This window comes from Macaca nemestrina, chromosome 1 (genome assembly GCF_043159975.1).
Source record: "Macaca nemestrina isolate mMacNem1 chromosome 1, mMacNem.hap1, whole genome shotgun sequence".
Taxonomy (NCBI): Eukaryota; Metazoa; Chordata; class Mammalia; order Primates; family Cercopithecidae; genus Macaca; species Macaca nemestrina.
Window position 1 is genome coordinate 15,295,612 of NC_092125.1, and position 26,765 is coordinate 15,322,376.

General features: G+C 39.7%; 2 long non-coding RNA genes across 5 annotated transcripts; one reads left to right on the plus strand and one right to left on the minus strand.

Moving 5' to 3' along the window:
- Nucleotides 1-2,418: 2,418 nt before the first annotated feature.
- LOC139356443 (uncharacterized) lies at nt 2,419-21,049 on the minus strand. Of its 3 annotated transcripts, none has more exons than XR_011608411.1 (3): nt 20,664-21,049; nt 8,227-8,313; nt 2,419-3,150 (listed from the first exon to the last, which is right to left on the minus strand). It is a non-coding gene; the product is annotated as an uncharacterized lncRNA (long non-coding RNA). The 3 variants fall into 3 exon arrangements; XR_011608413.1 differs by lacking the exon at nt 20,664-21,049 and adding an exon at nt 9,546-9,698; XR_011608412.1 differs by lacking the exon at nt 20,664-21,049 and adding an exon at nt 9,546-9,698 and having other exon boundaries at nt 8,227-8,316.
- Nucleotides 21,050-21,059: 10 nt separating this feature from the next.
- LOC139356441 (uncharacterized) lies at nt 21,060-23,162 on the plus strand. 2 transcript variants are annotated; one of them, XR_011608410.1, is made up of 3 exons: nt 21,060-21,173; nt 21,346-21,408; nt 22,554-23,162. It is a non-coding gene; the product is annotated as an uncharacterized lncRNA (long non-coding RNA). The 2 variants fall into 2 exon arrangements; XR_011608409.1 differs by having other exon boundaries at nt 22,689-23,162.
- Nucleotides 23,163-26,765: the final 3,603 nt, after the last annotated feature.

Here is a 26,765-nt window from a genome sequence, read left to right on the forward strand (position 1 = left end):
CAAAACCATTAATTTGAGGTTAAAAATACATGCATAGAAATGCAACAAAAACAAAAATAGGCAAATGGGATTTAATTAAGCTAAAAATCTTCTGCACAGCAAAAGAAATAACAAAGTAAACAGACAACCTACAGAATGGGAGAAAATATTTGCTAATTATGCCTCTAGCAAAGGACTAGTATCCACAATCTACAAGGAACTCAAACAACTCAACAAGGAAAAAACAAACAACCCCATTACAAACTGGGCAAAGGACATGAACAGACATTTCTCAAAAGAAGAAATACAAGCAGCCAACAAATACATGAAAAAATGCTCAACATCACTAGTCATCAGAGAAATAAAAATTAAAACCACAATTGGATATCATCTTACATTAGTCAGAATGGCTATTATTAAAAAGTCAGAAAACAACAGATGTTTGTGTAGATGCAGAGAAAGGAGAATGCTTAAACACTGTTGGTGGCAATGTAAGTTAGTTCAACCTTTATTGAAAACATTATGATGATTTATCAAATAACTAAAAATAGAATTACCATTCAACCCAGCAATCCCACAACTGGGCATTTACCCAAAGGAAAATAAATCATTATATTAAAAAGACACTTGTACCCATATGTTCATTGCAGTACTCTTCACAATAGAAAAATCATGGAATCAACCTAAATATTTGATAGTGGTTGACTGGATAAAGAAAATGTGTAGGGAACTGCATCAAATTATAGGCACAGAAATAGATGAGGATCTAGAAATGCAATTAAACCACTATCAGTTCAATACTTGTAAGTCCAAGTTTCCAGCAACCGCACAAAAGCCCTTAGGAATCTCCGTAATTAACTAGCATATCGGCAATGATGACACGTGAGTGCTCAGATGGAGGTGGGCTAGTGAGGATTAACAGGCAACATGGACAGGAGTGAGGTTCAGAAAGGAATTCTGGAACCAGGTGACAAAGAAGAGGAAGGCTGTAGTACTCTATGGTCTACACAGTCATAAAAAAAGAATGAAATCCTGTCATTTGCCACAACGTAAATAGAGCTGGAGGACATTACCCTAAGTAAACTAATTCAGAAACAGACAGTTAAATACTGTATCTTCTCATTTACAAGTGGGAGCTAAACAATGGGTACGCATGGACATAAAGATGGAAATAATGGACACTGGGAATTCCAAAAGGGGAAGAGGATGGGAGAGGGGCGAATGTTGAAAAATTACCTATTGGGTACAATGTTCACTATTTGGGTAATGGAGACACTAGAAGCCCAATCTCCATCAGTAAGCAATATACCCATATAACAAACATACACATGTATCACTGAATCTAAAATAAAATAAAATAAAAATACATGCATAGACCCTTCAATGGCTATCTATACTTATTCAACAAATAAAATACTATAAGCTATAGCCCTGTGTGAAGTGTTACCAGGTGCTGGTGAAACCCTTAGCCAAGAGCATCCAGGGAAGTGATCCTGCCCCAGCCTTCCTCTTCTTTGCCACCTGGTTCCAGAATTCCTTTCTGAACCTCACTCCTGTCCATGTTGCCTGTTAATCCTCACTAGCCCACCTCCATCTGAGCACTCATGTGTCGTCATTGCCGATATGCCAGTTAATTAAGGAGATTCTTAAGGGCTTTTGTGCGGTTGCTGGAAACTTGGATTTACAAGTATTGAGCTGATAGTGGTTTAATTGCATTTCTAGATCCTCATCTAGAATTTGATGCAGTTCCCTAAAACAGACTTTTCCTTTTTCTCCATGGGAAGCAGTATAGAAGTCCCATGGCTGCTAGTAGAAAAGGCTTGTAACCTGGGTGGTACCTGAAAAATTTTTCATCTTCACTTAAAAGTCACTCCCATTCTTACTGCAAGATTAAGGTTCCCATCCTAAGGCACTGGGACTGCATTCTACATATTGCCTTTCTGAGGTTTTGCTGCTTGCCCACTGGGATGAATGTTGCACAAACATTCTACTTCCATTGTTTAGACTTGTGGTTCTAGAGTCTTAGGTCTGACTTCACTACAAAATAGCCACGACAATGAAAGCATATGTACATAAGGACAAATACACACACGCATATTTATGTCAGAGGCTATATGTATACATATGACATATAACACACATATATATGTGTGTGTGTATATATATATCATATATATCATATATACCCAAGTAAGTGCTATTCTTTTCAGTGTCAGCCTGGAAGATATTCCCTCCATTCAATCACACTGCTATTGCTTGAAATAATTTCAGAACTTGGCTGTTAAAATGTCCTTTAGAATCTATGGCACAAACTTTTCAATATCTTCTGTGGTGACAGTCTTCATTCATGGAAAACAGACAAAAGTCATTTGGGGCAAACTCTGGCTAAAATATGGTTGATTAAGGTGAAGTAAAATCAACTGAGGTTTTCTTTTTTTCCTTCTTTATTTGACAAATATCCACTTTTTTGGAGAATTTTCAGAAAACAGAAGAAATTAGCGAATGATGGCCCAGGCTTTTCTCTTCCCACAGAATCTTCAGTTTTTACATAACTCTGTTGGACTGTTTGATGATGGAGGGTAAAATCTACATGAGCAATGCATTGTGTCAAATAAACAAATCAATGTTTATTAAGTTAATGATATTTCCACATAGGCTTTCTGAGATCACCAAGATACACCACATTTCTATTATTAATTTAGTTTTAATATAAGAAATTGGCTCACGCTATTATGGATGCTAGCAAATCCAAAATCTGCAGTCAATGTCCCAGTTTGAGTTTGAAGGCCAGTAGGCTGGAGAATTCTCCCTTACTTGGAGGAGGTCAATTGTTCTATTCAGGCCTTCCACTAATTAGATGAAGCCCACCCACAGTATGGAGGGCAATCTGTTTACACAAAGTTTATCAATCTAAATGTTATCTTATCCAAAAACACCCTCCAAGTTGACACACAAAATTATCCATCATAAGTACACCTTTATCAACTTGGTGCCCATATACATCTTCATAAACCAAGGCTAATCTCCAAACAAAAAAAGACAATAACAAGTTTATAATTCCAACTAACATTCCACAACTACCTTGTGAATGCATCAGTCCTTTCCCCTGAAGAGGATGCAAAGTCCTTAGATAATGTTGGCTCTTCTCTTTGATATTCCATGACTTTAGTACTACAAGGTAAAGTTAACAATAGTTAAATACTATGATATAAAGTCAATACCTCTTATATTACATGAAAAATGAATAAAAGAGGGAAGAAAACAAAGTTATTTGCTATACACACACATATATATTCATAACAAAATAAGGAAGGAATGCTCATGACAATTATGTCTTTGTTTCTGTAACTAGTCAAATGGTCATAGCTGGTATGCATAACTGTCTTCTTCCATTACTCATTACATATTACCTTTGCCTTCTGCAAGCACCTCAGCTGGTCATGGTTCTTTACCTGGTGGGGCCAGTAGTCCCGCCCAGATTGGGTTGTAGTTTCCCGTTGACTTTAATCACACAGCATGATAATAATAGAAACTTCCTAAAGGGTCTCCTATATTTCAGACTTACCCTTTCTTACCTCCATTACAGAAGAGTAGTCCAATTTTCCCTTGTAGTCAGAATCAATCACCCCAACTACCACAGTAACTCCCTTCCTTGCCTGTTAATTCACAGATATGATGAGCTCAAAGTGAACCTGTGGCAGTCTTAACTTCCAGTTCCATGGAATCATTGTTGTATCTTCTAGTGAAAGCATTTCTCCCTTTGAAACTAATACGTGAAGACCAGCAGAGTATATCATTATGGATACAGGAGGCAAAAATTTTGTTAGTGGTCACTATGACCAATAGTGAGTGGTTCCACTCCCACTTCTACCCCTTGATTCCTGGACTCATGAATTCAGGCTATGGGAGAAGCAGCAGCATATATGGATGCTGATTCAGAGCATATGCTGCTGGAGATCCTTGTCCCACCATTGCAGGTGTTGCTACCTAGCTGGCACTATACTGAGTCTTCAAAATGCCACTCCACCACTTCAAGACTGCTGTTTCAGGATGGTGGGAAACATTTTAAGATTCGTGAATTCTATGATCCTGGACCCATTGCCATAGTTCATTTGCTGAGAAGTGAGTTCCTTGATCAGAAATAATACTGTATGGAATCTATGATGGTGGATAAGGCATTTCATAAGTCCACAGATGGTAGTTTTGGCAGAAGTATTGTGTGCAGAGAAGACAAATCTATATCCAGAGTAACTGTGTATTTCAATAAGAACAAAACACAGTCCTTTCTATGATGGAAGTGGTCCAATATAATTGACCTGCCACCAGGTGGCTGGCAGGTTATTACCCCAGAAATAATGCCATATTGAGAATTCAGCGTTGGTCTCTGCTGCTAGCAGATTGGACAGTAGCTGTATGTTGCTGAGTTCATGCATAATCCCCACCCCTGCCACCATGGTCACTTTGCTTATGAGCCCACTGAGGAATGACAAAAGTGACTAGGAAAAGAGACTGCAAAGTCAATCTTTGTTGTAATTCAGCCACTCAAAGTATGAGATTCTGGGTTTGGTTTTTAGTAATCTCAGCCCTACAGCTATAGGAGATAGGGGTTTCTTTCAGGCAGACATGGAAGTTTTCTCTTCATTTACATGGCACTTAACCTGGGAACTGGTATTCCTGAGCTCATCTTCCTCCCCAACTTCATCCAGTAACATTAAAAGCAACCATCCAATTTCATGGTAATCATTTGTCTGGCAAAGATTTTCAAAAATATCATATATGTGGTCTCCCAGATCCTTGCTTCTTATAAGTGATTCATTAGGACTTTCCAATTGTGATATTTTGTATGTATCTATCGCCAGATCACACCATAGGCTATGAGCGCTCTTCTTTACTACTGAAAATAGAGTAATTAGTGTCTTTAATTGTGATCAGATTAGAGCTCCAATTCCAGAAACTTGAAAAGCAATTCAGAAAATTCATCTTAAGATACAATTTTTCTGCAACCACCCTCAGTACTCAAATCTGTAGGTAAGACTTTTTCAGAAAAACAGAACTAATAGAAGATACATATTAAGAGATTTATTATATGAAGTTGGTTCCTGTGATTATGGAGCCTGGCAAATCCAAAATCTGCAGATTCAGTGTCCACATTTCAGTCCACTGGCTGGCAGGCTGGAGAATTCTCTCTTGTTTGGGGGAGGTCAATCTTTTGTTCTACTCAGAAGCTCACTTTATTGGATGAGGCCCATCCACATTATGGAGTGCAATCTGCTATAGTCAGTCTACCAATTTAAATGTTAATCCCACCCCAAAACACCCTCACAGAAACACCCAGAATAATATTGGATTAAATATCTGGGTCCCCCATGGCCCAGTCAAGTTAACAAATAAAATTAACTATCACAATATTCTGTCTTCTTATTTTCTCATTATCACCCAAAAGAATAGCACAGTCTTGATAAATATTGTCCCTAGAGCATCATAGAATGTTTAAGATTTGCAAAGCTAATACAACTCTTTATGTTACAGCTGGACATGAAGAAGACTCAACTCAATCAACTGTTCAGGAGGAGAACCTAGTTTTAGAACCAAGTTTTTGAATTCTTATGGCCGTATGCTTTTCATAATACTATTCTACTATCCTTTCTATGAAATCAGTACTTTCCTGTGTAATGGATCTGCATCTTTCTTTACTTTTATTGCTTTAGCCATCATGGTTTAGGTTTGAAGAATATTTGAACCAATCGAAATTTTGACATTTGTTCCAGTTTAACCATAAGGATTCATGGTTACTTGCAGCACTGTGTCATTATAGCATCTTTCCAAACGTCTTCAAACCTCTCTGTGCCAATCAAAAACATTCATTTGACATTTTATACCATTTACTTCTTTTAATATCCCAGCTGTCTACTTGGCAAGTTGGCTTAACTTTATCCAAATTTGATGTGAATTTCTTCTTCTGATCAGCGGTTACTCATTTCTATCCTGCTACACAGCAACAGACACTCATGTTTGCCCTAAGAAAAAGTAAAAAAAGTACTTCTGATTTAGGGCAAGCTGAAATTTTCCATTTCAACTTGGAGAAGGAGTATCAAACTAAAAGTGAGAAGACATTAACTTTGAAATTTTACTGCAGTTAAATTGCTTGGAGACCTTGATCTAGTCCTTTTATTTCTTGGAATATCAGTGAAAGGAGTGGAACTCCTTTCCTTCCTTCCTTCCTTCCTTCCTTCCTTCCTTCCTTCCTTCCTTCCTTCCTTCCTTCCTTCCTTCCTTCCTTCCTTTTTCTCTTCTTCTCTTTTTTCTTTCTTTCACAGGGCCTTATTCTGTTGCTCAGTAAATCTTGGCTCACTGCAGTCTAAACCTCCTGGGCTTAGTTGATTCTCCCACCTCAGCCTCCCAAAGTGTTGGGATTACAGGCATGAACCACCATTCCTGGCAGGAGTTGAATCTTAAAATATGTTATCCTTCACATGTGTGAATAATTTAAAAGACGTGTTCATATACATTGTCTCATTAAACTTTCATAAGCTCACTGTGAAATAGATATCATTTTCTAAATTGTAAAGTCAATGTTCCCATCAGCAAAAGTTTAAAATTAATTGTTACCATATGTCTACTATTATCCCTCCCTCTCTGCTTCTCAAAGCTGCAAAGGGAAAATTGTCTGCTTGTAGTTACTGCTGCTGCAAATCAAATGACTAATTAGAGATCCATATGTGACGACGTCCTAGAAAGATTTTGATTAGCCACTCATCCCAGGTGCAGGAAGTAAGGTACACTCAACACTTAGGAGGAGCAAAGGTGGCATTAAAACTTGTTAACTCTTCTTAATCATAGAAAAGCTGAACCCTAAGCCTGGGGGTGGCTGTGGTGGTGGACGGCTCGTAGATTTAAGAACCTGTGAAAAGGAAAAACCACCATCTCTATTCTGAAAGGAGCAGGCATAGGGTAAAGTATCTTTCTACCCAATGTGACATTCCAACATAAGCATCTCCAGCCCAGACTTCTCTAATGGGCGTCTTTACCTGAGTATCTAGTGAGAATCACAAGCTGAACATGTCAAAAAAAAAAAAAAAATCTTGCTCTTCCCCTTCCACCATAAGATCTATTCTTATAATTATCACCTCCAATCAAAAGCAACTTTATCCTCTCAGTGGATCAGGAAAAACCCTTGAAATAATTCTTTCTTTTTTTTTTTTAGATGGAGTCTCGCTCTGGGCTCATTGCAACCTCTACCTCCCGGTTCAAGCGATTCTCCTGCCTCAGCCTCTCAAGCAGCTGGGATTATAGGTGTGTGCCACCATGTCCAGCTCATTTCTGTATTTTTGGTAGAGATGGGGTTTCACCATGTTGGCCAGCCTGGTCTCAAACTCCTGACCTCGGGTGATCCACCTGCCTTGGCCTCCCAAACTGTTGGGATTACAGGTGTCAGGCACGGTGCCTGGCCTGAAATCATTCTTGAATCTTCTCTTTCTCTTACCCCCCAGTTCCAACCAACAGCAAATTCTATCAACTTCAGCTTCTTACCATTTTGATTACCACCACCACCCCACATTAGTCCAAGTCACAACAATCTACTAATTATTCTGCTTGATTTTACCTCCCCATCCCACTTAGAGTCTACTCCTAACTCAGCATTCAGTGTAATCTTATCAGAATACAAGTCAGATTATGTTACTTCCCTGCTCAGAATTCTCCAGTGGTTTCCACCTCAGATGGCACAAAAGCCAAAGACTTTACAGCAGCCCAGAAAGCCCTTTGCTTTTTCTGACCTTGCTCCTATGCTGGCTTATGCTCCTTACACTCAGTTTACTGTCTACAGCCACAATGACCCCCGTATTTCCCCTTGAAAACTCCCACCTGCTCCCTCACCTCCACTGGGTATTAGCTCAAATGCCCCCTCTTCAGTGGCACCGTCTCTGAGCACCAGGTTTAAAGTTGACCCCTCGGTACTCCGTGTCCTCCTTCTCTGGTCTCTTATCTCCACAGCGATCACCTCCATTTAATATATAATATAATATTTTTCTTGTTTACTTTGCTTAACTACTGGAGTGTAAGCTCTGCAGCAGCAGGAATTTTGTCTGCTGTGTTCACTAATCCATCCCAAATGTTTCACATCATGCCTGGTACCAGGTAGACATGGTTACATTTGCTGAATTAAATGTAATGAACAACCCAGTCCGAAACCACATCTTACACTATGGAACCTGGGGACAAATCCCTCAATCCTTGTCTGAAAGGTACTTTGGTGGCTTCCCAGTGTTCTGCATCCAGACTTGTGGCTTCTTGTCTTCTTTAGCACGAGTAGACAGTCTCAGCCGTAAATGAACGCTGCTGGGCATCGCATGCATTTAAACAAAAAAGTAATTAAAAGGGATTTCGTTGGAAACAATTTCTTGACGTGGTTTTAGGCCTCTGCAGAAATGCTTCTTAGTTTGTCTATGCTTCATTCTTATATCCAGCCACTCCCTGGCACAATGTTAAACAAAACTGGTGCTTCTTTTCCAAGGCTACATGCAGGTGACCTTTTCATCCTTCTTCACCCTCCCCATCCCAGATGAACCTGTGTCATCATGGAACATTCCAATTGAAATTTTACCAAATCCTGCCAGACCTCGTGTGCCTTGGTCTAGTACTTACAATGAGTAGCAATTTCAGCAGGACAACAAAAATAATGTTCACCCGAAGAACTCATTGACTTGTGGTGCATGATTATAATACGTGTTTTATTTTATTAATAGTTTGTAGGTGATTTACAAAGTGTTTGAGAAAAGAAAGCTTCTGCTGTGGTCAGAGGTACAGAGTGGAGTGTGAGCAGGTAAGGGGGACTCCCAGATGTGGATGTGCTGTGTCCTTGGTTTGTGAGCCCAGGGGAGCAGATTGAACATTGAAGCCTGTCCAGAGTCACGATGCCTTTTAAGTGAGGCTTGAATGATAAAATGAATGCAATGTGCTTCCTATTCAGCCAACATTATGAAAGACATATGGGGTATCCCACCACCCCACCAGGTGCAAATGTATTTGCTTGATAAACTCTTTGCTTCAGTGATCTATCTGATATAACTCTAATGCTCTTACTATTAATTTTAAGACGGAAATTAGCTAAACGTTCTTCTGCTGAAGCTTGAGAAAGAAACAAAATGAAATGATTTCAGCTTGATCCTGTTCCTGGGATAAGGACTAGACAATTCTTTCTTTCCTTTTTTTTTTTCTTACCATGAAGAACTCCTCCATGAGAGTGGGGACAGCCACACAGCTTAACACTCTTCGGTCTTTGTTAGGAAAATGCTTGCATTGTATCATGCTAACCTCAGATCTCTCTCCCTGCCTCCCTCTGTCTCTCTGTCTCTCACATGTGTGTGTACATACCATGTAAAGCAGGGGTTGAGACACAAGTAGAGAGACTGAGTCAATAATTCGATTGAAGAAGATGTAAACAGATATAATTAATATTCTCAGAGAGACTCAAAAGGGTATTACATCAATAAACAAAAATATACTGTTATTTTTAAAAGATCTTAGAAAGAAATATATATATAAGCATTGACTTTTTAAAAATTTACCTTAGTAAATGGTGTGAACAGCCAAATAGAACCAAAGAGTGGAGTAATAAAATGGAAAATGGAGCTCAAGAGTCTCTTTGAATATCTGGTAGAAAATTTTTTCCATGCAAATTATAGTAGAAAGTCTGGAGACCTGGAGGATAGATATAGAAAGTAGAAGTAGAGAAAACAGAGAGAACTGAAGGGAGAAAGGGAATGAAATAATTTTTAAAACAGAGACAGAATCCTTTTTCTTACAAAGACCTAAATCAGCACACAAACATTCTGTAATGTCCCCCGCCCACCTTCTTCTTTTTTTTTTCCCTGAGATGGAGTTTTTCGCTTTTGTCGCCCAGGCTGGAATGCAATGGTGTGATCTTGGATCACTGCAACCTCCACCTCCTTGGTTCATGCAAATCTCCTTCCTCAGCCTTCCAAGTAGCTGGGATTACGGGCACCCACCACCATGCCCTGCTAATTTTGTATTTTTAGTAGAGACTTCATTTCTCCATATTGGCCAGGCTGTTCTCAAACTCCCAACCTCAGGTGATCTGCCTGCCTCGGCCTCCCAAAGTGCTGAGATTACAGGCACGAGTCACCGCGCCCGGCCTGTAATATCCTCCATTTTAAGGAAAACTCTACCTTCATACTTTATCCACTCGCATTTCTCTGTTTCCTTTATAGAGAGCTCCTCAAATGACTTGTGGATGTTGACTGGCCCAAGTTTAAGGCCTCACTTTAACGCACTCAATCTGTCTTTCATCCCAATGTCCTTGGAAACCCCTTCAACACCAGTGTTGCCAAACTCTATGGTCAATACTCCATCACACCAGTGTTGCCAAACCCCATGATCAATATATGCCATCATTGCCTTTCCATAACACCAGCAGCAATGGCAGAGTTAGCTACTCCCTCCTTCTGGGAACAAGTTGTTCACTTTGCTTTTGGGGTCTCATGTTCTCCTGGTTTCCCCCATGATAACATTTAAACTCCTAACTATGCCTTGTATGCCTTTAATAATCTGACCTCCAGTTACCTGTCCAACATCTCCCACTGCTTTCACTTCATCACCTTTGTTCCGATCATACTATTAATAGTTATCTTTTTGTACCTTGAATACACAAAATTGATTCTTTGCTAGTTACTCTACTAAGGCCACATTTTTTAGACAACTGATATGATTCACTCATGTCCTTCAGCTAAAATGTCACCTCTTAGGAGAGGTCTTCTCTGATGACCCAAATAGCAATGCCCTTCCCCCAGTCACAATCATTTCTATTTTTCTACTTTGCTTATTTAAATTCACATAGCTTTTGAATATCTGAAATTCTATCTATCTGTCTATACATATATATAATATATATTCATTTGTGTATTGTCTTGCCAAGAGGAAGGGGATTTTGTTGTATCTTTGTTATATTCACTGATGTATGCTTCGTACATTATAAAATGCCCTAGCACATAGTGTTTAAAAAAAAATGAAGGAATTAATCACGAGAATAAAAAGCTTCATAAATTTTAGCTAGATGAAATAAAGAGATCTAGTCATTGTGTGTTAGTGTGTTATAACGTTAAAGATAAAGAGATATTTTTAAAACTTCCACGGAGAAGAAAACAAACTATTTTCTTGGAACATGTTGTTCACTTTATCTACTGAAAAATAATAGAAAATACAATCAACAGGCTTAAGGAACAAAGAGGATGCTTTGGCATATATGAGAAAAGTCCAGTGGTAGGGCAGCATTCAAGTGCCGATTCATTCAGCAATTCAACGATGTCATCAAGGATCCATTTTCTTTCCATCTCTGTTCTGCTATACACAGAGTTAGGTTTTTTAGCCTGAGACTGGCTTATATACAGACTGCCAGTCTCAGTTGGAGCTACATTCTTTGTTTCCATAAAAGGAGAGAGAGAGAGAAAGCTTTTGTCTCAGTACTCTAACAAGAATTCTGCGATTGACCCTAGTACCTTTATTTAAAACACATGCCCACCCTTGAACCAATGGGTCTATAGATATGCATTGTGCTGATTGGCTCAAGCCAACCTAAAACCCTGAAGATGTGATAGTGGATGGGACTGGGAGTAATATCCAGCCTTCTCAAAAGTAATGGAGTATGAAGGGGAGTGATGGTCACTCACAGGAAAGTCTGGTGATGAGAGGTAGGCTGGGTAGACTAGATGCTGGCAGGCAATCAGTGATGCATAGCATACCTGCAGAAGGACAGCAATTAGACTGACACCAGGCTTCTATGCGCAACACAGTGTGATGGGAGAAATCATTTCAAAGGTCTGCATGAAGACACTCTGAACCTAGAATTATATAACCAGCTAAGTTATTACTCAAGTGTGAGGCTGACATAAAAATGACATCATACATGGAAAGAATGAAGTTTGCTAACCACAAAATCACTCTGAAATGTTACTAAAAATGTGCTCCAGTTAAATGAATGCTTTCAAGAAAGAGGAAGTTATGGAATATAGGAAGCAGTAGTGAACAGCCAAAGCTGAGTTAAAATAAGAATCAATCACCAGGTAAAAACAAGTTAACCATAATCTGATATTAAAATCACAGATGATGTCATAGAAGTGGCAGGAGAAGAGAGGGAGAAGAAGGTAAGTTAAATCCTGCTATGAGTCTCATTAATAGGCAGGATGTAGATAATAACTCATTTAGTTATTGAAAGGACATCATATCTAAATATGTGCATATTAAAGCTAAGAACATTAGGCATAAAAAGCATATATTTTAAACTATTACAGGGAGTGAGAGAAATAAAACAGTGAAATTACAATTAAATAAAATACTTTTTAAAGGTAAAAGAGGAACAAAAAGAGATAAAATATTGCAATGTTAAATAGAAAAAAATAAAAGGAATAAGTTAAACATATCAGTAATGAAAATAAATATAAAGAAATTAAATTTACATATTAAAAATAGGGTTTAAAATGTTTTAAAATCCAGGTATACTTTATTTACAAGAGGTATGTCAAAGCAAACATATTTTTAAAAATCTATAGGTTGGGCACAGTGGCTCATGCCTATGATCCCAGCAATTTGGGAGGCCAAGGCAGGCGGATCACCTGAGGTCTGGAGTTCAAGACCAGCCTGGCCAACATGGTGAAACCCCATCTCTACAAAATTACAGAAATGTTAGCTGGGCATGATGGTGGGTGCCTGTAATCCCAGCTACTCTGGAGGCTGAGGTGGGAGAATCACTTGAACCCAGGAGGTGGAGGTTGCAGTGAGCCAAGATCACACCACTGCACTCCAGCCTGGGCAACAGAGACAGACTCTGTCTCAAAAGAACAAACAAACAAAACAAAACAAAACAAAACAACAACAACAACAACAAAAAACCATAGAAAGACAAAATTATTTAAATATAGGAATGAAAACCCTTATTTCATTAGGGAGTCAACAAAAAACATCATGAAGAATATTATAATCTGTTTTTTCTTTAGCAAACCCAGTAATAGGTGTGTTATAGATTTCCCTTGAAATATTATTTTTCTTCCTCGAGTTCCCCTTTCTTATCAAAGATAAATTATAGTAAGACCAATTTGTGTGAAAAATACATTTTAGGATTATCATATTTAGCCTGATTATTTACATAAAGTACTGCAAGAAGAGTGATTAGCCACATAGGCTCTTTTAAAGTTAGTTTTGCTGGAACTTTACATGAAAAAATATTAAACTTTGGTAAAATAACGTGTCCCCAATATCCTGTCACAAAAGAAAACATTCTTATTGAACTTATGCAAATAACTATGTTGCCATAAATTAAGAATACTCACGAATAGTTTCCAGGTTCTGGAGAAATCAGGGAAAGAGAAAGATAAATCCTTCAAATTTTTGTTCACAAAAATGTACTTTACAAAAGTGTACTTTACCTAATTTGTTGTAAGCTATAAATGGCTCAAAAAGCAAAAAAAGGTTTTCTTGACTCTGGAAAACAAATGGCTTTTAAAAATACAGATCATTTTATCGTGCCACTGCACTGCAGCCTGGGCAACAGAACGAGACTCCATATAAACAAAAAAAAAAAGAAAAGATCATTTTAATAGTTGTCCTCGTGCATCACTTCTAAGTATAATGTTCCTTAACATTAGCTGCTGTGAAGCATTGTTATAAAGAAAGAAAAGAAAAATTGCTGTTGATCTTGATGTCAATCAAACATTCTTAGTGCTTAGCCTTTCTGCTTTAGCTACCTCATTGTAATAGAAGTCATGTCATAGTGATAGCTCCAGATGTGGAGTAGTGAGGAAATTTTCTTTAAATATGGAGTCCTTGATTCTAGGATATGGAGACAAAAGGTATTTTTGCAGTCTAACAGATGGGAATAAAGAAATGTAACCCATGTCATTTGATGCTTGTGATTGTAGTTTAAAAAAATCATGGACATCTTTTCAAAATGTTTGCCCAAGTCCTCATGAACTCCTACAGGGTTTCCCCATTAATTGTGATAGACCCCAGGGCAGCTTCTTAGTACAAAATGATACTGTTCTTCCAGCCACCGTGGGGCACTTAATGCCCACTGGCCAAGCAAGAATTTCTTCTCAAGAGGCTTGGATTTTAGAAGTCAGTCTCTCTGCAAGTGATTAGACTTGCTTAGAAACTGCAGGCTGAGCATCGTCTGCCCACTGGTGGGAATTGTTCAGTAGGGACAGAGTGGGCGAGGCAGACACAGAGACAAGGGCAGAGATGAGAGATGGAGAGAATGGGACAGCTCTCGAGTCCCTTGACCCCTAGACTCAGTCTCTCTCTCTGTCTCTCTCTCTCCCTCTATCTCTCTCTGTCTCTCTCTCAGAGACTCATTTGCACTTTTATCATTGGCTTCAATAATATACTCCTACATTCTGTGATGAATCCCCCTTTCTATGTAGATTGGCTCTAATTTGTTACTTTGAAACAAAATCCATAACTAATAGAGTGAGTGCATGACTCATTCCCTCCAACTCCATTGTAAAACCTCCACAGCAGAATCACATCATTCTCATTCAACTAATATTTATGAAGCACTTACTATACACCCAATTCTGTTGCTGGAAGCCTAGAATACAACAGTGAGCCAGATTTCTAAAATGCTTACATTAGGATGTGCTGCTGTAGGTAGAGTGGTCAGGGAAGGCCTCTCTGGCAAGCAGATGTTTGGGCAGAAATCTGAGGGAGGCAGCAGAATAGATGCTGATGTTGTAGGTAGAAGCAATAATAAATGCAAAGCTATGGTAATGGACTTGGCATTTGAGGAACAGAAGCTGGAGTAGCTAAGGTGGGTGAGCAAGGAAAAGGAGGCAGGATGTGAAGCTGAAAAGGAAGCCAGGAGCCATATCCTGTAAGGCCTTGAGTCTGGACTTTGGTGTGCCAAGGAGCCTCTAGAGGGCTTGGATTGGGATGGGGTAATGCCTGATTAAGGTTTCAGAAAGATCATTCTGGCTGATTAGCTGGAGTGGGGATGGGCAGAGGGAAAGCAAGATGGAAGAAGAGAGACCAGATTGGCTGATCTCACAGGATCCAGGCAAGACATAATCAAGCTCTCGCTAAGATGATAGTGGTGAAGGAAGTAAGGAGTGGGCAGATTCAGGATGGGTTCCAAAGATAGAGCTCACAGGATTTGCCATGGGTTGGATGTGCTATTTGTGAGAGAGGGAGAAAAAAAGGATTTGAAAATGACTCCAAGAATTTCAAATTTTGGCCCAAGTAACTGGTGGAATGCAATTGCCATTTACTGAGATGAGAAAGGCTTGGAGAGAAGCAGTTTGGTAAGGAAAACAAAGAATTATATTTTCCACATGCTACATTTGAGAACGGATATTAGGTATCTAAGTGGAGATTTCAAAGAAGCTGTTGAATATACCAGTTGGAGCTCAGAAGGGAGTAGATTCCGAGAATCTTTTCAGCAGATCTATGGCCCTTGTAACTACTGGACTAATACGGTCACCCGGAAAAGTGAATGAGTGGGTTATTTATTTATTTATATACTTTCAACTTTTATTTTAGATGCAGGAGGTACATACGCAGGTTTGTTACATGAGTATATTGTGTGATGCTGAGATTTGGGGTATAAATGTTCCTGTTACCCAGATAGTGAGCATAGTACCTAATAGGCAGTTTTTCAGTCCTTGCCCCACTCCTTGTCTCTTCCCTTTAGGAGTCCGCAGTGTCTTTTGTTGCCATCTTTATGCCCATGTGTATCCATTGTTAAGCTCCCACTTGCACGTGAGAACACATGGTATTTGGTTTTCTGTACCTGCACTAATTCACTTAGAATAATGACCTCCAGCTGCATTCACGTTGCTGTAAAGGACATAATTTATTCCTTTTTATGGCTGCATGGTATTCCATGGTGCATATGTACCACATTTTCTCTATCCAATCCAATGATGATGAGCATCTAACTAGATTCCACATCTTTGCTATTGTGAATAGTACTACGATGAACATGTGAGTGGTGTGTCTTTTTGGTAAAATGATTTATTTTCCTTTGGGTACATACACAGTCATAGGATTGTGGAGTCGAATGGCAGTTCTGTTTTAATTTCTTTGAGAAATCTCCAAAGTCCTTTCCACAGTGGCTAAACTAATTTACACTCCTACTAACAGTGTCTAAATGTTCCCTTTTCCCACAGTCTCACCAGCATCTGTTATTTTTTGACTTTTTAAGAATAGCCATTCCTACTGGTGTGAGATGGTATCTCGTTGTGGTTTTGATTTGCATTTCTGTGATAATTAATGATGTTGAGCATTTTTTCATATGTTTCTTGGCCAGAAAGTGAGCTTAGACAGGGAAGAGGTAGGAGGACTGAGTTCTGGGTATTCTAATACATAGAATAAGGCAAGAGGAGAGGCATCCAATATAGGGAACTAAGAAAAAAGGAACTCGTGTGAGGTGGGTGGGAGGCTCTGAGAGTGCCCATCCAATGTGATCAAGAAGGAGAGAGAAATCAAGAGTGTCCACTGGAGTTGGGGGCTAATAATACAAGGCCAGAGTGTTAGCTTTGGATTTGTAAGGTTCGTGGTTGGAATGAACACTCAATTGGAGGGAGATAAGAAAAACTTGGATAAAGTACAAAAACAGGCCACACTAAACATTGCTGAAGGATGTAACTGTGGTATATTATTATGAAAAGCAAATCAATGCTGAATACAAAATTTAGTGGAATATTTACCTGGGGTGGGGTTAAGGTGGTGGGATAGGAGAGTCACAGAAGGGGGTCAACAGACTAGCAATGTTGTATTACAGGGTGTGGTGCATACATGAATGGTCACTTTCTTTTTATTCTTTCTCACTTTTTACCTGCACAAATGTTATAGACAATCTTTTGTCCTCATTCAACACTTTTAAAAATAATTATAAAATTTAAAAAAAAATGAATTGGAAGCAAATATGGTGCCAGTAACATTACAATCTGAAATTTGATGCAGAGATCACAGAAATTTGTTTTATTATGAAGCTTCATAAATTACATATGTGTTGCATCTTTTCTTTTCTAAATAGAAAATCCAACAAAAATGAAATAAGAGACTGGGAGGTAAACACACGTAAACCTTCAGTGCAGAAGACTTTGATCTAAGAAAACTGGAGTATTTAGGCAGAGGTTGAAGTTTGATGTGAGATCAAGAGAGATTACTCTAAGGATGGGGATGATTACTGGCATGCTTGCTTGTAGAAGGGAAAGGTCAGGGAGAAAATATGATGCTACAGGAGAGTGCGGGACAAATTGAGGTTAACACAGGGAGCTGATGAGACCTACTGCACGCCATTGCAGTTGGTCTTAGAGCTGAACAGAGGCCATTTACCCCAACCTCAGGAGGGAAGAGTCAGTTAATGGCACAGACAAGAGGGAGATCTGCACACATTCTGAGTGGTTCTCAGCTGTGGCTAAACATTGGGATACAATAGAAGCTTTTAAAAAATGCCTAACACCTGGGCCCCAACTCAAACTAATCAAAGAATAACCCCTAAGAACAAGGCCTTGGTATCAATATTATTTAAAAACTTCCCAGGAAATTGGAAATTGTAACGTGCATCCAGGGTTGAAAAATGGAGTCATAGCTTCTGAAAATGTATTCAACAAATAAAACAAGAAGGAAAATTGTGGTAGTGAATGAATTTGTCATCCTTTGGTGTAGCAAGGCACTCAATAACCTGGACATAGAGATGTTGCTTAGAAAACTCTCTCAGTCTCCATTAAGCTCTATCCTGGGATGCCTGTAAATTCTCTTTTCTCTCTGTACAGCTTCTAGCCTCAAATCTACTGTCCATAAAACTTCATTAGCATTCCCAGAGCACTTTCCTTTGGCAGAGTATTTCAGCACGGGGAAGGGAAACACATACTATTATACCCACAGGAGGAAAATAAAACTCACAGAAAACAGAAGCAAATAGGGTTTCCTTTGCAGACATGATAGTCAAAGTCAACACATGCTTTATTTTCAGTTTCTCAGACGATTGGGTCTCACTCTTTTCTTCTCCCTGCAGTGGCCCTTAAAGACCTCTGTGACACTTAGAACTGGGAGAATCCTCGGAAATATCTACACTGATGGTTTGCTGCCTTTAGTTCTTTAATTTAAGCCCCCAAACACGATATCTTAGCAATATCTAATGCTGAGGGAACCCAAAATGTAGCTTCTCATGTTGAAGCAGAATCGAGATCTGGAGTTCAGCTCTTTCTGCTCATCTTCCTCAATCCAGAGAACTCTAAAGAGTTTGCCATGAATACCTAGGCCCCCACTGAGAGCAGCTAGAAAAGGGTACAGACCCCTAGTTTGCAGATGAAGATGTTGAGGCTAAGAGAGCTTGGAGCATTTTGCCCAAAGACAAACAACCAGTGAACAACCCAAGCCAGCATTGCTCCCAGGTCCTCAGCCCCTGTGACTTCTACGTCACCAAACTGTCTTCCTCCTTCATGGGGACACTCAGACCTCATTGGCTGGAATAGAATCATTTAAAAACTATAATAAAAGACTACTCTGGTTCTAGTTCATAGATTACTAAATACGCACCTGGAGTTAGCTTTCTAGAGTTAGCACATAAAATTATAGGACACCTAGTTAAATTTAAATTTCAGAGGAGGCCGAGATGGGTGCATCACGAGGTCAGGAGTTCAAGACTGGCCTGGCCAAGATGGTGAAAGCCCATTTCTACTAAAAATACAAAAATCCAGGTGTGGTGGTGGGCACCTGTAATCCCAGCTACTTTGGAGCCTGAGGCAAAGAATTGCTTGAAACCAGGAGGTGGAGGTTGCAGTGAGCCGAGATCGCACCACTGCATTCTAGCCTGGGCAATAGAGCAAGACTTCGTCAAAAAAAAAAGAAAGAAAGAAAGAAAGAAATCAGATACACAAGATAGTTTTTTAGTATAAGTATATCTTTTGCAGTATTTGAGACATACCTACACTTCAAAAATGATTCCTCATCTATCTGAACTTCAAATTTAACTGGGAATCCTATATTTTATCTGCCAACCCTACTCAGAGTGGATCTGGAGAACATTGTTCATTTTACCATATTCTGATTGAGAGGAAGAATCATTTCAACACACTTTTACTTTCTTTGCTATGGGGATTATTAAATGAGAATTAAATAAACACCAGTCAAGAAAAATATACATGACCTGACAAGCAATGCTACATAATGTAGATTCAGGGTTGAGAAATTGAGTTCTAGCTCCTTAACATACACTGGACAAACAAAATAAGAAAGAAAATTTCAGTAGTGAACGAATTTGTTATATTCTGGTGTAACAAAGTGTTCACTCATTCTACCAACTCTAAAATCCTAAAGTCTTTGCACTTTCTTAATGAGGAAAAGTAAACTTTTAAGTTTATGCTTTTTTCCCTCCATGATAGGATTCATTTTACTTTTCTTACGCCACAACTAAAGCCTGATTCCTTCTTGTACGATGGCTTTTGGCCTGAGATTAGTCAAACGCTGTGGAAGATTTGTATTTTGCCTTGCTCTTCTTGCATCACCCCATGACAATGGCCAAATGAAGAAAGCAAAAAGAGATTTTAGACCTAGCTTGGAGAAGGTGTGTCCCCTTTGTTTGACACTTTTGGAAATTCAAAATGTCTTTAGGATCTTGATAACATTATCAATAAATTAGATCCAGTTTAAGGCCAAGCACAGTGGCTCATGCCTGTAATCCCAGCACTTTGGGAGGCTGAGGCGGGCAGATCACCTGAGGTCAGAAGTTCAAAACCAACCTGGCCAACATGGTGAAACCCCATCTCTACTAAAAATACAAAAAATTAGCCAGGCATGATGGTGCATACCTGTAATCCCAGTTACTTGGAAGGCTGAGCCAGAAGAATTGCTTGAACCCAGAGGCAGAGGTTGCAGTGAGCTGAGATCGCACCACTGCACTCTAGCCTGGGTGACAAAGCGAGACCCCATCTCAAAAATAAAAAATAAAAAAAAAAAACAGAAACACAGCAACCACAAAGAATTTAGATCCAGTTGGGCTTTGCCAAGAGCTAAAAGAGCTTAAAAAATTCCATTCTGGGTCTGATCAGATTTGTCCCATGCACTGTAACTTTCCCACCTACACATATGCATCAGTCTCTTAGAATTAGTTCCAGCCTGGAATCCTCAGGAAAGTCTCATAAAAAAGGGATAAGAAATACACATCACTGAGAAGAAAAGAGAGGGTGAGACATTTATCATTTTATTTGTAATTCACAGATAACCTCGAGCATTACTTGTTAGGAGATTTAACTTGCCCTTTCCCCATTTATTGTTAAACCAAAGATATGAAAACATCATGCAATGAACCATTTTCACTCTTTCCCTCTGCCTGTATTTGTAGGGAATAGGACCCTGATCAACAATGGAGAGGTCATCAGGCAGAGGACAGGGAGAAAAAGTAAGAGCCCTGGAAAATTCACATACTCCATATTTATTTCTTTAAAAATTGGAGTTGCCTATGTGCCTTTGGGGAGAGCAAAAGAGAAAGGAAAGTAGAAGGCCATGTACAAAGGAAATCATAAAGAAACAGAAAGTATCTTTGAGCTGCTACCTTCACTTAAAATATTTAACAGAAAGTGTGGGTGTGTACAAGGGAATTGGCAAAATGTTACAGTACAAGCCAGCAAGAATGTATTCTAGTCCTTTATTTCAGCCCAGGGGGCTCTGATTACCTGTCAGGCTGGGAGTTGAAGCAAGATAATTGTCTCTGAGCTCCCTGCTTAGAAGAAGCCTGATGGAAATCACAACAAATTGATAGTTCCTGGCACCTGTATTCTTGCTTGGACGCTACTAAGGATTAGGAACTGCTGGGCTGATTTTGCAATGAATCTCACTAGGCTTCCTTCCTTAAGAACTGTGAAGAACAAGCCATAACCACAGTAGAACTGACTTCCAGCAAGCGATGTCTCCTTTACGGTTGTGGAACCAAGGGGACCAGGTATGACCCTGTGCTTGGAGGGGTGATTTCCACCCTCGAGTGTGAAGACCTGTAGAACCTGATGCTTTGTGACATATTCTAGAGCAACACGACACTCTAGCCATTCAATCCTGAACCACAGGATCTGCAGACACTTATTAAAGGGGTAGTGCTGGTAAATGATGTGTTTGTTTCAGAGACCTACTAGGTCCATTGCAGAGAGAGGAGTTTCATGTGACCATGTTACTTTGCCCTGGTATTACAGGTATGCCCTCTATACCTTTCCATTGTCTGGATGATTCCTTCCTTGTTATGTGCCTCCCCCGTTAGACTATCAGCTGATCAAAAGTAGGAGCCTTGGTGTCAGGCAAATAGTGAATACTCAATGAATGAATACTCTTGGGGTCCCCATTTTTAAGATGCCACTTTCCCCACAGTGATGGAAGTTCCGGACATCAACATGGATTTTGTACCTGGACCCACATTTTGGCAAATACCAGGTATGATAATAAGAAATACATATTTGGCTTTTGTCCCTGGTTCCTGGCACAGAGCTTCTAAAACTCTTAGAATTCTCTTTGTGATAGGAGTGACAGGAGTCTTTTGTTATTCATAATAAGCCCTTTCAACCACACCTGAGTTTATGCCAATAAAGTGACTCTGGAAAAGCCCCTAGAGGGTTTTAGGATGGAGGCTGCTTGCCAAAAAAACCAACTATGTGGTTAGATGGTGGGATGTCCAGCCTCCCCACCAACCTCTAGGAAGGGGCTGGAGATTAAATTCCATGACTAATGACCATTGATTTAATCAATCAAGCCACCATAAAAGCCCCTAAACGACAGGGTTTGGAGAGCTTTTGGGTTGAACACATGGAGGTGCTGGGAGGGCAGTGTCGGGAGAGGGGAGGGAAGCTCTGTGCACCCCCCACTCCATACCTTGATCTATGCATCTCTTCCATTTGGCTGTCCCTGAGTTGTATTGTGTGTAGTAAATCAGTGAGAGAAAGAAAATAATTTTCCTGAGTTCTGTGAGCCATTCTAGCAAATTACCGAAACTGAAGGGGAGTCATGGGAACCCCTGATTTGTAGCCAAGTCAGACAGAAGTGTGAGTAACCTGGGGACGCTCTATTAGCAAGTAGCCTCCAAAAAGTGAGGGCAGGTTTGTGGGATTGAGCCCTTAAGCCTGTGGAGTCTGATACTAACTCCAGGTAGTTCTTGTCAGAATTGAATTAAATTGCAGGATACCCAGTTGGTGTTAGGGAATTTTGTTGGTGTGGGGAAGGAAACCTACGCACAACTGGTGTCACAAATGCTGTGAGTACAGTAGTCCCCCTTATCCACGGTTTTGTTTTCCTTGGTTTCAGTTACTTGCAGTAACCACAGTCCAAAAATTTTAAATAGAAAAATTCGAGAAATAAATAATTTCTACATTTTAAATTGTGCACCCTCAGACTTGCATGATGAAATCTCATGCCATTCTGCTCCCTCCTATCCAAGACATGAGTCATCCATCCATTTGTCCCGTGTATCCATACTGTGTATGCTACCCACCCGTTAGTAGACGTGTAATATATCAGATAGGAAAAACACAGTATATGTTAAGGTCAAAAAAACATACTACATATGTGGTTTGGTTCTATCTGAGGTTTCAGACATCCGCATGTGAAAGGAAAATAAAATCTCTGGGACCCCAAGCTCACTATGCCAAAGGCGAAAGTTAAGCTTCGGAGCTGAGTCACACAAAACAAACAGACAAACAAAAAAACTGCCTTCCTTTCAGTCCTAAACAGCTGCAAGATAGAAGGCCACACAGCTCACCAGGTGCTCTCCCTCAACCTAACAATGTGAATCAACAGCTTATCTTCAAAAGTACAGGACAAAGACAAGACTAGAAATCATCCCTCCACCTACCCCCAAGACAAGTGCATATTTGACTTCTTCCTTTACTCTCTGTTTACTTTATCCTATGTAAAATACAGATCTACTAAGTATGAGACGAAGGCGTAATTGACTGTTTCTCTGTCCCACGCCTTTCATATTTAACATGTGGATTCAGTAAGTGCTAATCAAAGCCTTAACAGAATGTAATCACTTATCTCACTACCTACCCTCTCTTTTATTTTCTTTCTTTCCTCTGCTGCCTGCTCTTTCCCCTTTAAATACTGAAGTTCTCAAAAACATTTTTGGAAAAAGTACTGAACACAGCTCTTATGGTAACTTGTGTCTCTTCTTCCTGGGTGCACCCTCAACCTTGGCAAAATAAACCTCTATATCAATTGAGATCTGTCTCAGATACTTTTTGCTTTACACACTGAAGGTCTTAGAATGTATTCCTGGCAGATAAAGGAAAACTACTTTAAAATAGTTCAGATCAGGACATACAGTTGCTCCCACTCTGTAGAAATCCCGAGAAAACAGTATTAAGAGGTGGGAAAAAAAATTTCAGTCTCCAAAACCTTACAAGGATTCGTGTCTGGCACATTGAAGAAACTCATGAAATAAACGGGAAAAAAATCAGAAAATTCACTAGAATATGGGGGAAGAATATGAATTAGCCATTAACAGAAGTGAAAAGCTGACTAGCTAATGAGAATTTAAAGACAACCTCATATTTGCCAGAAATTAGAGATGTAAAATTTATTTTAAAAAATGCAGTACCACTCTAGTCGATATTTTTAAGGGTAGATGATATCCATTTCTAGAGGCATCAGAAGATACAGGGATCCTCATGCACTTCTGGAGAGGAGGTAAATAGATATGGCCTTTGTGGAGAACAATTTATTTTGTATGATAACACATAATAAAATCAGACATGTGTACTACTCTAGCAATTCCCTCCTGGTTATATACCTCAGAAAAATTAGCACACAGCTCCATAAAGAAAGATATATTAGGAATTTCCAACTATATTGGCAATGATGGCAGCAAAGAACAGGTGGTAACCTTTATGTCTGTCCTTAGAGTGAATAAGTAAAATGTTAGTTGCATGCAATGGAACATTTTGTAGCAGTCAGAAGAAATGAAGGCAATGTGGATGGTTTGCAAAAACAAAGTAGAATAAAGAAAACTGAGAAACAAAGATATATGTTTTCCAATTAAATGAGCACTACTATTAAAATATATTTAAATTAACCATTATAATATATTAAATGAGTATTAGATATATTAAGAATATACCGTTGTCCTTCAGTGTAAGTGGGAAATTGGTTCCAGGCCCCCTGTGTATGCCAAAATCTAAGCATACTCAAGTCCCACTGTTGGTCCTGTGGAAACCTCACAGGAGAAAATTCTGCCCTCCATATACGTGGGTTGTGCATCCCTCCAATACTGTATTTTTGATCCTCACTTGATTGAAAACAATCCACATATAAGTGGACTTGCTCAGTTCAAACCCATGTTGTTCAAGGGTCAACTATATTTAAATGTACATTAGGCTATGTACAGGCCAATATTTAAAATAGTTAAAAATCAGTGTGGTGTGAGTGTCAACCCATCAGAAGGGGCTCCTCCTGGGAGGCTGTGCCCAGTGTGCCAATTGGATATTGGCCTGCATACACATGCAAATAAACACCTAAAATGTGCATAGTGAGGCTGTAGATGCAGTGCAATAGAGTGAGTCTGTGCTAGGGACAGAATGAGAGCTGAAAGCTAATAAAGAGGAAAATGAGAGCCTTGCATGAAGAAAGGGGCATAACCAATTCTGTAAGGCAAGGTCAAGAAAAGGAAAGGGAGGAACCACAATGTAACACTGTAGAGCAATGTACACACATACACACACACACTCACACACTGTATCTTTAAAGACTAATTACCAAACCAAGAAAAGAACTAGCATTAAAAAAAATGTGTTGGTTTTCTCCTGCAGAAGGTGACTGTTCCTATAACTTTACTTCAATCCTTATTTGTTGTTTAACTCGAAAATGCTTTCATTCATCCATCTATCCATCCACCCATCTATTCATCCATCCAACAACTATTGCCCAGCCACTATGTGCCAAGAGCTGTTCTAGGCACTGGAGATATAGCAGGGAAAAAGAAATAAAGTCCCTTGCTGTTGTTCTGAAGCTGGGGCTCTCATTGAGTGTCATGCAGCAGGTACAGGGTAAATACTGGGGTATCACCTGGTGCAGGCTTAACGGGGGTGTGAGTGGGATTCACCATGTAGTTGAGACTTTGTGGAAGCCTCCTCCTTGTGCGTATGGTGAACTCCAATTCTCTAGCACTCAATTCAATTCAATAAATAGGCAAGCTACATCTGTCCCTACTACTTGTTCAACCTCTTTGTCATCATGGTTTCATTTTCCATGGAGAATCTGTTGCATTAACATTTCCAAGGGATCCAACTGATTTTGGGCTTTAGTGGTAGTTTCGTTATTTATTATCATACATTATAGATTGTTCTCTATAAAGACTTGGGTTAGTTCATTCTCACATTGCTATAAAGAAGTACCTGACAGTCCTGAGAGTGAGTAATTTATAAAGGAAAGAGGTTTAGTTGGCTCAAAGTCCCGCAGTCTGCACAGGAAGCATGATGCTGGCATCTGCTTAGCTTCTGGGGAAGCCTTAGGAAGACCTACAATCACGGCAGAAGGCGAAGGGGAAGCAGGCATGTCATGGTCAGAGCAGGAGGAAGAGAAACAGGGGGGAGGTGCTACACACTTTTACACAAACAAATTTCATAATAACCCACTCGCCATCATGAGACCAGCACCAAAGGGATGGTTCTAAACCATCTGTGAAGGATCTACTCCCATGATCCAATCACCTACCACAAGCCCCACCTCCAACATTGGGAATTACAATTGGATATGAGATTTGGGTGATGACACAGATCCAAACCATATCAAGGCTATATCCATTTACATTCTCTCCAGCAGTGAATAAGGATCCTTGTATCTTCTGATGTCTCTAGAAATTGATATTATCTAACTTTAAAAATATTGAGTAGAGTAGAACTGCATATTTTAAAAACTTTTTGCATCTCCAACTTCTAGTGAATTTGAGCTTGTTTTTAAATACTTAGTAGCTATAAACACCCGAGGCTGGGTAATTTATTAAGAAAAGAGGTTGATTTGGCTCATGGTTCTACAGGCTATACTAGATGCATGGTGCCAGCATCTGCTACTGGTAAGGCCTCAGGCTGCTTCCACATATAGAAAAAGGTGAAGGAGAGCCAGTATGTGCAGATCACATGGCAAGAAAGGAAGCCAGAGAGGGTAGGGAGGTGCTGTGGCCTTTCTGACAACCACTTCTTATGGGAACTAATAGAGTGAGAACTCCTCGTTATCAGCAGGATGGTACTAAGCCATTCCTGAGTGATCCACCCCCATAACCCACACATCTCCCACTAGGCCCCACCTCAACACTGAGGATCAAATTTCAACCTGAGGTTTGGAGGGGCTTAAATCTCCAAATCATATCACCAACAATTTTTTTTTATATATATATATACAGGGTTTCACTCTGTCACCCAGGCTGGAGTAAGGTGGCATGATTTTGGCTCACTGCAATCTCTGCCTCCCAGGTTCAAGTGATCCTCCCACCTCGGCCTCCAGAGTAACTGGACCACAGGTGCATGCCACCACTCCTGGATACGTTTTTTTAAAATTTTTTGTAAAGATGGGGTCTTGCTGTGTTTCCTGGACTTGTCTCAATCTCCTGAGCTCAAGCAATCTGCCTGCCTCGGCCTCCCAAAGTGCTGGGATTACAGACCTGAGGCAGTGCGCCTGGCCACCAACAATCTTCTGATCACCAGTGATGACTTTGACTCCCTAGACCATGTTTCCTCTCTTTGCAGCATTCAACCCTGTGGAACACACCCTTTCTCTTTCAACTTTCATAGTGATCTCAGATTCAT